The sequence below is a fragment of the Pholcus phalangioides genome, unplaced genomic scaffold (assembly GCF_987345545.1).
Source record: "Pholcus phalangioides strain wild (caught in Gottingen) unplaced genomic scaffold, Ppha-v1.0 ptg000011l_1, whole genome shotgun sequence".
NCBI lineage: Eukaryota > Metazoa > Arthropoda > Arachnida > Araneae > Pholcidae > Pholcus > Pholcus phalangioides.
Genome location: NW_028301604.1, coordinates 55,665,452 through 55,679,678, shown reverse-complemented (window position 1 = coordinate 55,679,678; position 14,227 = coordinate 55,665,452). Strand labels below are relative to the sequence as shown.

Below are 14,227 nucleotides of genomic sequence, written 5' to 3'. Positions count from 1 at the left end.
TTTCTTAATGAAAAACTGTACGGAGCAAAAAAAAAAAGTCCTCATTCTGATGGAAGCGATCTCTACTGACTTTACGTATTTAACACTCTTAATATAACTGTAGGAATAATTAATTAATGGGTAATCTTGCATGAATAAAATTAAAGATTCATATTTCTTAGTTTTCACATTCAAACAATTTTGCAGAAGTGAAGTTCTAGTGACGCTGCAAGTTTAATTGTTTAGTAGGTTGAGCTCGAGCTGTGTCTCTGATCATGGAAAGTGCATGAGACCGACTCAAAGTCAGGAAACCCTGTGACACTGAGGGCGGCAGTTCAAGCCAGAAGACAAGGGAAGGGCGAGGTTCTGATTTCGCTGCTTTGCTCTTGACATAGTGCCTTAAATCAAGTGGCATGCCGGAGCGAATGAAAGGAGGATCGCATGCCAAGAGCACATTACTTCACACGATGGATACATGCGTGAGAAACAGAGAGAAAGAGAACTGTGTGTGTGCGAGAGAGCGAGAAACATATGAACACACAACCACGAGGAGAAAAATCACATGGACAACCACAAAGAAATACATATGCCTTTCTGAACGAGAACAGAAACGTTGCCTATCTTTCGTTTCTTTTTACGAATAAAACCAAAAACGGTTCATTTTCCTGCCTGTTGTATTAAAGTTGATGTGATTTATTTTAAAGTACTATTACACAAAATATGACCACCAGTTTAAGAATTCGGTTTACACAGTGAATATTCTATATAAGATACATTTGCTATAATGGTTATATTTCTCTACAAAATGAATAAAACTTATTCGAGTGAGGGAAAAATTCCTTAATCTTACCAAGCGTAACTAGATTCGTATCCAATGTGAAATTCGATGATTGATTAAAAAGATATGTTATCTGTGTTTCTAAGCGTTAAAAATATGAGTAGCCGAATCTTAATGATAACGGAGGTCAAATTTCACATTCATTGTGGAATTATTGAGGCTCACATAAAAGAATATTTATAGATAAATTTGCATTTTGCGATGTAGTATAACTGGAATAAGTTATAAGGACGCAGAAATGAAAATGAAACTCAGACCTAACCAAATTCTTTGCAACTCACACCACATTTGACTTGGTGTTAGTAACATGACAAACTATACTAATTGTTCATACACTATGCTTAAATTTAAAACAAAGTACAAGTTAAATAGTATAGAAAGTTACTGGTTTTTTTAAAGAATAAGCTCTTTTTCTTATAATATATATAGATAAAATTCATTTAGTGTTTCATTCCTATATTAATACATAGGTAGCCTTCGAATGTCAACATAAATAAAGTAAAGTTGGTTATTTACTCACTCTGTTTTCAAAGCATCCAAAATAAAACAAACGATGTGTTTATATTCTCTTCGAAACCACGAGGCGCAGTTATGTGAAAAATATGCTCTAATTTGAAGATATATCGTAGATCTGTATCGTCAATATTTTATGTATATCTTTAGGAGCCCGCGATGCTTGTAACAGGATAGAAGCGATTGTGTAAACTAACAATCAAGATAAGATGATATGATCTGCGAAGTAAAAGCACCAACCTCAGTTTTCGGGGTCTGCGACCAAATGATTTTTTATACAATTTAACAAGGATATTTTCAAAAGCCATAAAATTTTATCACCTCTTTCTAAAACGAAATAATAAAGGTTTTATACTTCTGAACAGATTTTGAATTGTTTATCCGTTTTTCCAAAAAAGTTTCTCATCTCAGTCTTTAACCACAAATAAGTTTCGATACAATGTCATCCTCCAGAATTGTTCTCGTGATCATTTCGACGTTTGGTAAGCTATTTGTCAGTTGAAGGATTATCTAACAACTTTTGTTCGGTAACTGTAGTTTTTATTTCCACGTCGTTTTTATTTCATAATAACCTTTAACTTGTACAGCTACAATTCTCAAATGTCATCACATCAAACGACACATACTTTTCAAAACGAGAATGAAAAAGTTTTAACAGTAATTTTTATTGTTTTTGTGGAATACACACGGCCATAAAATATAAGGAGCGATAAAAAGTTTGAAATTGTTTTTCCTAAAAGTTTTTTATTTTGATATTTTTATACTAGTGTTTCATATTAGATTGAAAGAGCTGAAAAAAAAAAAAATATAAAGAAGAAGCAAATATCGCTTCGTTTCAAATGATGATGTCATCAAGGGAAGCATTTGATGGAAAACGGAAAAAATTATCATTAAATACGGACTATTTGAACCCCATTATCGTGTGGAAAAAAACTTCGACTTAGAAGATACGGAATGACACGTGAAAAATCATTACGAACGAAATCGGTATTTCAACTCGGGTATTCTAATTCACAACAATAATAGAGAATATTTAATATGTTTGGATCCGCATAGAGCTCTGAGTTCTCGTTTCAGAGTTATGTATTTGGCGGGACTTTCGTCGATATTGACAGAATGATATACTAGATTTAACACAATCACACAATAATATATTGTACATCAATAATGTTGCAAAAAAAATTTTCTTTTGTAAAAGTATAGATGAAACATAGGTGAAATTGTATGTCATACCTTGAACTCATAAATATGTATGAAATGGCAAAAAAAAAAAACAAAAAAAAAAACACGCTTGACATCGGATGTCGAAGCTTAAATGTTTCTATTTGATTTGAGATTCACGTTCCAAAAATACACACATAAACGAAAATTGTATTACGGTTCTTTTTTGAGAAATAACAAACTATCTGAAAAAATATTTTTCCAGGAATTTCAAAATGTTTCTGAAGATAATGATAAAGTGAGAAAAGAGAAGGTATACCGAAGTTTTAATTTTTTTGGTCAGTAAGTTTAAAGTTTTTTTTTTTTTAAATTTGAAAGAAGTGTCTTACCTTTCGCGCCGAATAGTTCAGGTGAATGTTGTGAGTGGAGAAGAGAATTGGTCGTGCTCCGACCGACAGGTGTCGTTCACAACTGATGATGTTGTTGTCATCACTCGCCTAACAGGTCTGTTTATATTGTCACCGGTGTTGTACCTGATCATCCCTCCTCTTTAGGCCAATGCCTTGAGCTTTGTGTTGCGCGGATCTCCGATCGCGGTACAATCCCAACTCGTCACGTGATCAACGCCATTTCCTACAACTTTTCCCCAGATCGACGGTGGACCTATGGCTTTGGTCAACAGATGGCGCAATGCTCTCTCGCTCTCTCTCCTTTAGGTATTTGGGACCCGAAAACTTTTATTTGGGGTTTGCCATTATTGCGTTTGGTCACTTTCATCGACGTTGTTGAATCATTTCATAATCAAAACCAACGTTTCATGTGTGTATCATACATATACTTTATATTTTTTTATTGAAAGATACACGAGAATTTCGCTTCAAAACTACCATAAATAACACTGCCACAATCCTTCTCTACTCTAGAATTTTATACATCATCGTCAATGTCTGGTTTAGTCCGCAAAATTACTATTAATGCCTTGTGTTTGTCGTATACAGTCAACGCTCGTTATAACGATACACTCCACGTTATAGCGACTATTACAATGACCGGTAGGATAAGTTTCAAACATTTTCATATAACGAATAACCCATGTTTTTTCCAATATAACGTCCATTTTCGACGGGACGATGGGGATCGTTATAACAAGCATCGACTGCATAATTTTTTCCCCATTTATTCATGTACATGGATTTTCTTCTTGTGGATGAGTTTTCTTTAAAAAGAGGTGATTCTACCGATTTTTTTTCTTCACTTTGAGCGTGAGAAATTTGAAATTTTGTCAAAAATTTAAAAAAGAGTGGCACATATATTTACATTCATTGCTTGCACACTCATACAAGTGAATGATTTTAATATTTATTCTGTGTTCGTAAATAGCTTATATTTTTTAATCATCTCATTTAGATCTCGGTGTTGCATGAGCAGAAAAAATTAAAAAATTATAATGGTGCAGCGTGTAAATCGTTGTGCATAAAGTTATCTCTCACTTATGTGTCGATGCAAGGAAGCATGGGAAATAGACGCATAACTGAAATAGGCGTATTATTATTTACCTTTATCTTTGACCGGGAGTGCCGAAAATTGTCTTATAACTGAGAAAAACGTATAAGTGAGCGAGTGTATAAGTGAGAAATCACCGTATATATATGCGCATGTTATGATCATCAAAGCAGGGGCTTTGAAACCTCTTCAATTCAAATTTTTTTCGCATTCAAAAAAATTTTAGCTTTTGTGATACAATATTTTGAAATTATATTTTGGGCGGGAATCGGTTAAAATTTTTAACCGGTTAATCAAAAGTTTCAATCGATTAATCGACTGATTAATTGAATTTTAATCGAATATTTTTGAACGCTAACCATTCAATAGAAATGTAGTATTGTGGTGACAATAAAATATTAATTGATGCTATAAAAATATATTTCATTAATTTCAAGCACCTATTTTCTACATGTGAACAAATATAGGATAAAGGAATAGATTAAGAAATTCTGGTCGTCCGCATGAAGCAATTTAATGTCCTGGAATTTCTTAACTCGGGTCTCATAGCTTTTTTTGGAAATCGATTATTTTAGGGTTGCTTGTTTCCTTTAGAAACTGTAGGAAATACCTAAGAGGGAGTTTTGCTTCCCCAAATGGTACTGGGGGGGGGGGCATGTTTCCCGAATGCCAAAACTAATGTTCACAGTGGAAACAATATATTTTGAGATTTTATGCTGAAACTCCAATCAAACACAATTTGGAACTGAAATCCAGTTTTCGTTGAATCGACTTGTATTTCCCAATGCCAAAAAATTTGATGAAATAATTGATTCACGAATATTTAAATATGACAATTTATCTAAAATGTTACGAAGAGACACATCATTTAAGACATCTACTCGGTCTTTCTTAATTTATTATTTAATTATTTTAATAATAAAAATTAAGTTAATTTTCGGCTATCTAATAAAGTTAATTTACATACTTTTAATGAAAATTTTAATTGCATTTTAATCGGATTGATCGATTTGATTAACTGAACTAAAATGTTTAACTGCGATTAACAACTTGTCGGTTCCACACAGCCCTAATTATATTCTAATGTTAATCACACCAGATATTTCAGCTGCCTTAAGAGCGCTGATATTACTTTACACACACCAACTCCGACCATATACTGCCATACGGCAATTCCCATCCAGCGGAGTTGGGTGGGAAATGAAGGCGCCCTCTATATCAGTTGTCACAACGGGATCAGTAGGTAAAGAACTTGTTTCGAATGTTCTTCCCCCGGATTCAAACCCGCGAACCTTGACGGTAATCTTCATGGTGGAAGACGATCATCTTACTACTGCATCAATCGGGCGATAGGCAATATAGGTATGTTCTGATATTATTCAACATGATCTGGTTTTCTTCAATTTGTTATTCGATTTCTTCTAAATCTTATTTAAAACATTCTCATTGCTTATAGATTATAATAATGAAAGCTACAGAATACACTTTTACTAGAGTAGATACTTCGCGGAAAACTAACAGTTGTAAATTGGTACTTATATGTAGAATGGGAAAAAACATTCTATGAGTGTAGAATCAGCTATAAAAAAAGTTGTTTTATACGGTTTAAATTTTTATTCAGTAACGTCCACAGAGATGCTGTTATATTGAAGTCTAAATGTATAAGGCAAGTTGTTCGTCAAAATTAATTTTGACTTTGACTTGCAGCCGCAAAAGAACAGTGATTGTGTAAGATGGTGTCAAACAACAAGAAAGAGTTTGCTCTTTTTATTCTGCGTATCCGCTGCAGGACACGTGTATCTGTTGGAAAATCGGACATGTTACAAAACTTTCTTATGCCGTAATTGGAGACAAACAGCGGGCAATTGATTCTATCAACAGGATGATGGTGGTCTGCGAGAATTCTAATTTTTGGACAACACATTGAAAAGATGTGGATCGATCATGTTTGGAATGATGATTATTTAGTTCTATTATGGCTTCCAATCGCTCCTCCCATATTACTGAAAATGTGAAAGAAAAATCTTGTGCTGGAAATTTAGCTGCAATTGTGTGTGTTGTGTTTCCGTCAAATCATGATTGGAGAAAAATATAAAACCTGAAACTTTTATACGGCATCCAATAAAAAATGTGAATCAGTAAAACTAGGGGCTTTCTCTGTTATACCAAAAGAACTTTCCGCATAACAATTGAATGAAAATTCACAGCGATACCGATGTTTGAAAATCTTGTTTTTGACACTTTTTTCGTGCTAGTTTCTAGTTTTTAAGGCTTCGACAAGTCGCAAAAATCGAGAATTTTCATTGTTGATATCTTAGCGAGTTTTCATTCAAATAAAGAGAGAACCACAAATTTCACTGATTGAAATTTTTTTGATCTCTCTGTCTCTCTCGGAGGCCATATAAATATTTTCTTCAATTGTCTTCAACATAATGAAGGTGTTATCACAGCTGAATTACCCTCGTTCTGCTGATATTTTTCAATATTTTATATGTTTATTTGAAATCATAGAATTTTTACTCTCTTGTTACACTCCCCCCGTTTCTATGCATATCGTTAGAATTTTTTAACTTTTTGCGGTCCTGTGTCGAGGTGGACTCGACATAGAACCTCATCAGGAAAAAAGGTGCAGTGGTACCTCGGATAACGAAGACGATTTGTTCCGGAATCACGTTCGTTAGCCGAAATCTTCGTTAGTGGAAACGTGATTTCCCATAGGTTTCTATGGAAAATCGTTCGATTTGTTCCAGCTTCTGCTCAAAATTTAAAGATAGGCTTTTTAAAACACCAGAGAATACTATAAAAAAGGCAAAAGCTGATTTAAGGCTAAAACGAAAGCTTCAAAATTGAATAAATGAGAATCTACAGGAAGATGATAGATGCTGAAGATCTTTTTATTTTCCCGTATGTACAAAACCAATACCAGCTTTTGTCTATTAAAGCTGATGTTGACACAACCCCCTCCATTTGTGATTTGGTCAGCTTATTTCTGTATCTGATACATGCAGATGGATAAAAATAATCCCCTAGAATGCCCAGACTGTTCAGTTTGATGCTAAAAGTTTTGTACTCAAAGAACCCGCGTGCTCTGAAATCGCTGCATCTGTTTTTTTAATACATTTTCTATTAGCTGAATCTTTCATTTTACATGAAATGGCTCAAAGCCATGGCATCACTGTACTTCATTGTTAAAATGGTCCCTCACGACAATAGGAAGCCCCCACTCTGAATTCGGCTTCTTACCAGAACTCATAAGCTATAAAAAAATTGCAAAGGGACAAACATTCTGGAATCTTCCTCATTGCGGGGTACTTGCTATAAAGAACGAACTGTACCAACGAAGTCTTAAAAAACCTCTGCACCGCTAAGGGTTAAGAATAGTGATGCACTTTAATAAAAAATTGATGAGCGCTAGTGCCGTTTCAAAAATTTGCATTTATTCAAGAAATATACAATTTAGAAATCAGCACTCCTCAATTCATCTATCATGAAGAGAGAAGATTTTAGTGAAAGTTAAAAAAAATCATTTATTAAGAAATCAAAAGATATTGAAAGAATGAAAAAAAAAATGTGTTCCACTTACGTCATCGTCGAATAAAAAAATGTAATTTTTCTAGTTTTTGTTTTTAATTCTGATATTTCACAAAGTTACAGTTACTCACAAGAAACACGTTTCTTCGCTTTCTTCGTTTGTAGCTTTACTTGGTCTTGTTTCGGTATCTTTTTTTTTGTGTGTTGTTTTTCTTTGTTTTAGTACCTTTAAGAGGAAAAGGTGAAAAAAAATGTTATGGGCGTTTGCTTTTCCTCTTTACTGTTCTTTAGACTTCACTTAAAAGGTCTCAGTAGGTTACAAGAGAAAGAAAAAGGAAAAAAACACAAGAGGTAGAAACTACTTTATTGGGTTCGAAAATCAACCTCTGAACTCAATGGATAGAGAGCAGATTCTTGCTAGAGCAGAGAAGAAGTTGGTTGTAGAAGCACTGTACGTTGTTTTTTGCTCTTAACTCTGTTGCCCTCTTAAACTTCCGAAGGGCCCTAAAGGAAGACGTTTCTTTTCTTATAAATTTTTTTTCGACGCTTTCATTTTGTCTGTTCGTTTGTTGTTTCAATTTCTTCCCCTTTCGGATTTCAAGTAACACTTTCTTTTCGATTTCCTTTAATCCCCATTTCAGGTTTCATAAGTTATGCCACCTGTTTTGTCATTTCTTTAGACTGCTCTCGTGGAATCGAAGTGATTTTTGTTGGAAGAAATTGTTGGATTAAACTGGAGGATTAAACAGAAGTTCTCCTAACTTGGAGCAATGAAATGGAAGAACGGAAAATAACAATAAAAAACGTATTAAGGATTTGATAAATGGCGAGTGAATGTTAATTTATTTTTTCGAAAAAAAATTGGCATACTCAGTAAAAATATTTGTATTTTTATATTCGGATCACGCAATTTCAATCAGCACGAACATCTGAATATCAATGGTAAAATATGTTTACAAAACCGCAAAACTGCTATCAGATTGCATTTGTAATATAAATGGGTAGGGTAACACGGTGGTTGAGTATGAGTAGCTACCGAATAACCAATCGATTATATATTTTGATTTATTTGAGACTTTATAAAACAATTCTCTTTTTTTTAACACTTCTTTGCATATTTTTATTGATGAACGTGATTGCAAAAATCGAAGAATTTGTCCGTACAAAATTTACATATTTCACTTATTCTTAATAAGCTTCAAATCCTAAAAAGGAAAAAAAACCACTTATATTGAAAATAAGAATTACTGTTATAATAAGCAAGTAAAAGAGGTACGATGGTTCATCTGAAAAAATAATTGGTAAAAAAAACAACAACAAGGCTTTTAGTTTCTTGGTGCTTTTTATTTTCATCATCCCCCGTGGAAGTATAATAATGAGGCGAAACACTCATTAAAGAGAGAATACATAACTGTTTGTGCATTTTGATTTCTCAGTCAGCAATTTGATAGCTGCCTTTTGAGTTAATCATTGTAAATAAAATTTATCAAAATATTTCGAATTAAAAATAGTATCAAAGACGCAATTAAAAAATTAAGGGAGAGAGAAAATGTTTGACTTTTAATTAAATTGGATCCATGGGTTAATTATTTTAATATATTTCCAGTAATTATATAAAAATTTGTATTGTAAACTATTTTTCATGTCATAAATATACAATGTGTTTCACGAATAGTGTCTAATGAAATAAAAAATCCATATGAGTGATTCTAAAATCAAGATAAAATGTAAAAAATAAATATATAACAAGGTGAAGATAATTGAACGGTGATATTTTCACTGCCAAAAAATAAAATTTAAAAGTAGTATAAAATCAAAAAATTTATGATGTCATTAAAAATGTTAATTGTTAAAATTTCGCCTTTTTATTATACCGAAAAAAACCCCAAAAACCCATCAAGGTACCAGTGATGGAAATTCTTGATTTTTTTTCCAGGTTATGCGGGCTGGTCTGAAAAGTAATAACGAGATGATTGTATAATTTGGCAGAAATCAATCATTTCAAACATTGTTATCTCGGTGAATTTTCATTCAAATATTATGGGATAATTTTTTTTTGTTTTTGTTGATTATTTTTGATATTTTGTATTAATTTTAAATTCAATCACATAGTTTTTGCAAAAAAACCTGCGAGTTGACCACTATAAATTATCCGCCAGTCTAAGTTGCAGATTTTCAAAGAAAGGCTCCAGAACTACACATTTGTAAGTTGAGCAGAAAATTGTTGTATCGAAGATAGTCAACTTACACAAGTTTTTCTGTATTTCTTTTGGACAGCTTGTATACCTATATACGTACGTATAACAGAAAGTTAATGTGAAAAGCAATTCTAAGTTCAATCAATCCAGCTAAATACATATAATGCTATATTTTGTGACGAATTCAACGAAAAAAAAAAATAAATTGGAGGATTTTAAAATTACTAGTAGCATTCAATCAGTCGATATAAATGTTAAATTCTGTCTTCCTTTAGCAATTTACGGAGACTTCGGGATTCTGCTAAAATTATATGTAGGTCTTGTCATCACGGCTACAATGTTCAAGATGAATAGAATGTATGCGTTGCGTGTTGATTAACAGAAAGACATAGGTCATTTCGACCACAGCCGATGCTTTATTGTAATGAAATGGCGTAGAGAACGATTTATGGACCAATTCATTCAAGTTTGAAGCAATGAGAGAGATAATATTTAGTACGCTCTAACCTTCGAAGATTACGAGAAGATTAGAGTCGTCATCCTGGTATATATATATATATATATATACCAGGATGACGACTCTATCGACCTCGTAGCCAACATCTGTTGAGTTCTTCTGCTTGTGAATTTGATATAACTATTATTCCTGGTGTAAGAACGTATTATAAAGTAATACAATAAAAACACAAAATTCAGTATTTTGGCACCTATTTTCGTAATCTTCCCCCCGCACCCTCAAACATTAATATTTCGACTTAGGTATTAATGTCGTTGGAAATTGTATGTGTTTCTAATATTTTTAGTCTCATTGAGCATGCATATGGGTCCCACTATAATTACACACATTCTTATATATTTTAGGGAAAACGTAAATTTCAGATACAACATATCTATTCATAGAAGTTTAAGAAATAACAGCAGCATTTGAACCGTCTCTATAAAAAGTTCCCGGACTGATCTTTTTGCGGTCGTGTTCAACTATATTAAACATCGATATCACCAAATGCTATGCAGTGACAGCAAAATGTTAAAAATATAATTTCATGCAAATATTTGAATTGTATATGTATTGAATATTTAGATTGTATTGTTTGGATTCTGTGTTTTACAGAACCAAATTATTTTTATACCAAAAGTATGCCATCACAAATTTTGTTTGGAAGTTCTGGATTGAAAACTTGAAGATCAATATATATATGCTTGTCTTCCACCATGAAGGTTACCGCCAGGATCCACGTGTTCGAACCTCCTCCTTCTCTTAAGATCATGGCCCACCGCTCTGTCTCAATTAAGCGATTTTATCAGGTGATCGATGAAACCTAGGCCATATTGGAAGCTGTGCGTGTATGCATTGTGAACCTAACGTGAAGTTTGTTTCTGTGTAATGCTTGTTATGCGTAGTGCTGCATCTGCCGTCAATTTTGCTAACTATGAGTGAAGTGTAATGATTGAATAATTCTATCGTTGTAGGGCGGGTTGGAACCGGGGAAATAACATAGAGAACAAGTTCTTTACCTATCGAGCCTAGGGCGACAACGGATAGATTGTGCCTTCCTTTCCTATCCAGCTCAAATGATAGTAAATTGCCGAACGGCGATATGACCGTTGTTGGTGTGCAGTAAAGTAGTTTATATCACTGGTAATGTATTTGTAGCAACAAAATATACACTACCTTTTCACAAATTTTCAATCTGGAATTTCCCGTTTTGATACAGAATTTTTTTTTTCAATTTCAATTTTTTATTAATATGTTAGATGAATGACAACAATACATTACATTAGTGAAAACTACCAAGGAGACACCAAGGTCCCATACTGGTTGTTACAATGAAGTTAATTCAATAACATTTCAATTATCATACAGTGTAAAATAGTCACTATGTACTGATTTTTGAGATTGAAAACAAAAAAATCATGAAAAAAACATCAAAATAGGAAGGGGGGGTTGGGGGAAATGTGATTACACAAACACATTTAATACATAAAATACAAATATATATAAATAATGAATAATGAATAATGCAACGGTCACAGGGGGGTGCTTTAGTGATCATAAAAAAAACAACTATAAATCAACATATGATTATGTATGAATTGGACTGGCAGAGCAGAGTTGACAGCAAGGGTATTTTAATGAATAATTCGACAGCTGGAGGTGAAAAGACAGTAATACACACACAACAGGGAGTGATTGAGATTCCGTGGATGAAATCAGAAATAATTTTCAATATTGAAAATTTGTAGCATGTGTTTTTTGAGGTTTTTTCTGAAAATTGAAAATGAGGGGGACTGTATGAGATCATTTGGAAGGCTATTAAAAAATTTAGGAATGAGAATTCAATGGCCTTTTCCATTTCTGCTTATATCAACGTAACGAGGTTATTGAAAAAGAAGAAAACAATAATTCACCACTGAATGCAAACAGAAAATGCAAATATTCGGTTCCATCAGATGACATTTTCTAGTATCTAGTGCAATCCATGTTCAATCGATGGCACCATAAATAAGGTCACGAAAAATGCTGGTACAGAACGTGCATGCTACCAAAATAACTATTCAAGCTATTAAAAATGAATCATATTAGTATTAAGAAACTTTAACCCTTTTTCGCGGACTAGAAAGGGTTAAAGTTTCTAGCAGAAACCACTAAACCCCCTGTAAAGTACAGATTTTTTTTTAATTTATGAAATACGTTTATTTTTCTTCAAATTTCAAGAACGTGCAAAAAAAGGGGGGGATAAGAAAATGTGTACCATTGAAAAATCAGTTGTACAAAATATCTGGGCTAGTCATTATTAACCCTTAAATGCGCAGCTTTGAATATTTGTAAAGTATTCTTTAAACGGCCATTAGTTCATTATTGCAGTCAGTTTAAAGATAAAAATTCAGAGTTGCCTTTGCGCGCGCGCACACATAAGGTGAGCTCATATTCTTTCCATATTATATTTTGAATTTGCTGGTAGATGTCCCAATTAACAACAGCAAGTTTTTGTTTGTTGCAGAGCATGCGTGATTGGGATTTCGCCAATTCGTCAAAATGTTTTGTTTGCATATTTCTTTCTTTTTTTACCATGAAGCTTGCAAATCCAATTTTTTTGCTTACTGTAGTTTGAATCACAAAGAGGTAGTTATACAGCGTGATTCAATAATTCCCCTTGCCGCATTTTACTGGCGAACTGTTGATCCTAGAAGCACACTTCCAACTAGAAAAAGTATCCAAATAACGTGCAAAACTCAGATATGTCATTCATGTTGCAAGGTGTAGTATAGTTATCAAAATATGAAAATTAACTTTTCAATACTTTTTCTTTCCCAACCAACACGGCTTCAAACGATCCCTTTCTACTGTCCCTTTTCATCCATGACTTTTCCAAAGCCGTTGATAACAAGTTACAAACCGATATTATATTCTTGGATTTTTCTAAAGCCTACGATATAAGTTCCTCACAATAGACTTCTCCTTAAACTTTCAAATCTTGGTCTGAATGTGCAATTGCTCAAATAGTTAGAAACTTTCCTAAAAAATCGCAAACAGTTTGTACATTTTAAAGATCATGACTTACCATTCGCCACTATAAATTCAGATACTCCTCAGGGAATGGTCCCCTCTCTTTATTGTTTTTAATATAGTCAGACCCGCGTATAACGAAGTTGAAAAAACTGCGAAACTATTCGTTATACTCGAACTTCGTTATATCCGTACCGGTTTTGAAAATGATGCGTTCAAACGAAATGAAACATGATTTACATACACGATAAGCATTTTCAATATTGTAAGCATTCTTAAAATAAATAAAGATTAAACTAATATATTTAAAGAAAAAAAGAGATTAAAATTTAATTTAAATTTTGCTTAATTCAACAAAAATATTTGTCAATCGCCTTTGTCTTTTTTTTTTGAATTGATATCATTGTATAAGAAGGTGCGCGTATACAGTAGCGCGCCAAAAATTACAACGTACGATCCCCTGCTGCGGTTCTAATCCGTCCGGGGGTGCACAAACTTCCTTTGTGTTCCTTTTCTTTTCTTTGTATTTGAAAAAACCGATTCATTTGATCGGTTGACACCATTGCATGATCCACGCGCTAATGTATACGCGCCTTTTAAGGTGCGTATACATGTTTTGGACTAAAATAATTTTTGCCTAATAATCATGCAAAATTTAATGCCTTTTATTTTAGCTAGGTCCGGGCTATTGTTGCACATTTTCGCCTGTTTTTTTTCGAACTATTCAAAAAGAAGTGCTTCTACATCAATATGATCTCTTTTTCTCTCAATCTCTTGCTAAACCATCCAAGAACGTTCTCTTCAAGACCTCTTTGTTCCAAATCGTTGATAACGAACTTTGTTGAATCTCGAATTTTTTTTGGTACCTCTCTTTTTTTTAAAATTTTTCGCTATCGACCAGCTATATACAGCTTCGATTTCCGAAGCAATAGGGGTTAGTGTTTTGCACTCGGACAATCTCAAAATTAACTCTTACAAGATATCTCCACCATAACC

The 14,227-nt window shown here is 33.2% G+C and overlaps 1 protein-coding gene across 1 annotated transcript in view; it reads right to left on the bottom strand.

Annotated features, from left to right (window-relative positions):
- LOC149080595 (fibroblast growth factor receptor-like 1) overlaps positions 1 to 3,042 on the bottom strand; it is a 55,380-nt gene extending 52,338 nt beyond the window's left edge. Inside the window, exon 1 of the mRNA XM_089239736.1 lies at positions 2,881 to 3,042. The gene's annotated coding sequence lies outside the window, so the exon portion shown is untranslated. The remainder of the gene's footprint in view (positions 1 to 2,880) is intronic.
- Between the last annotated feature and the right edge of the window lie 11,185 nt (positions 3,043 to 14,227).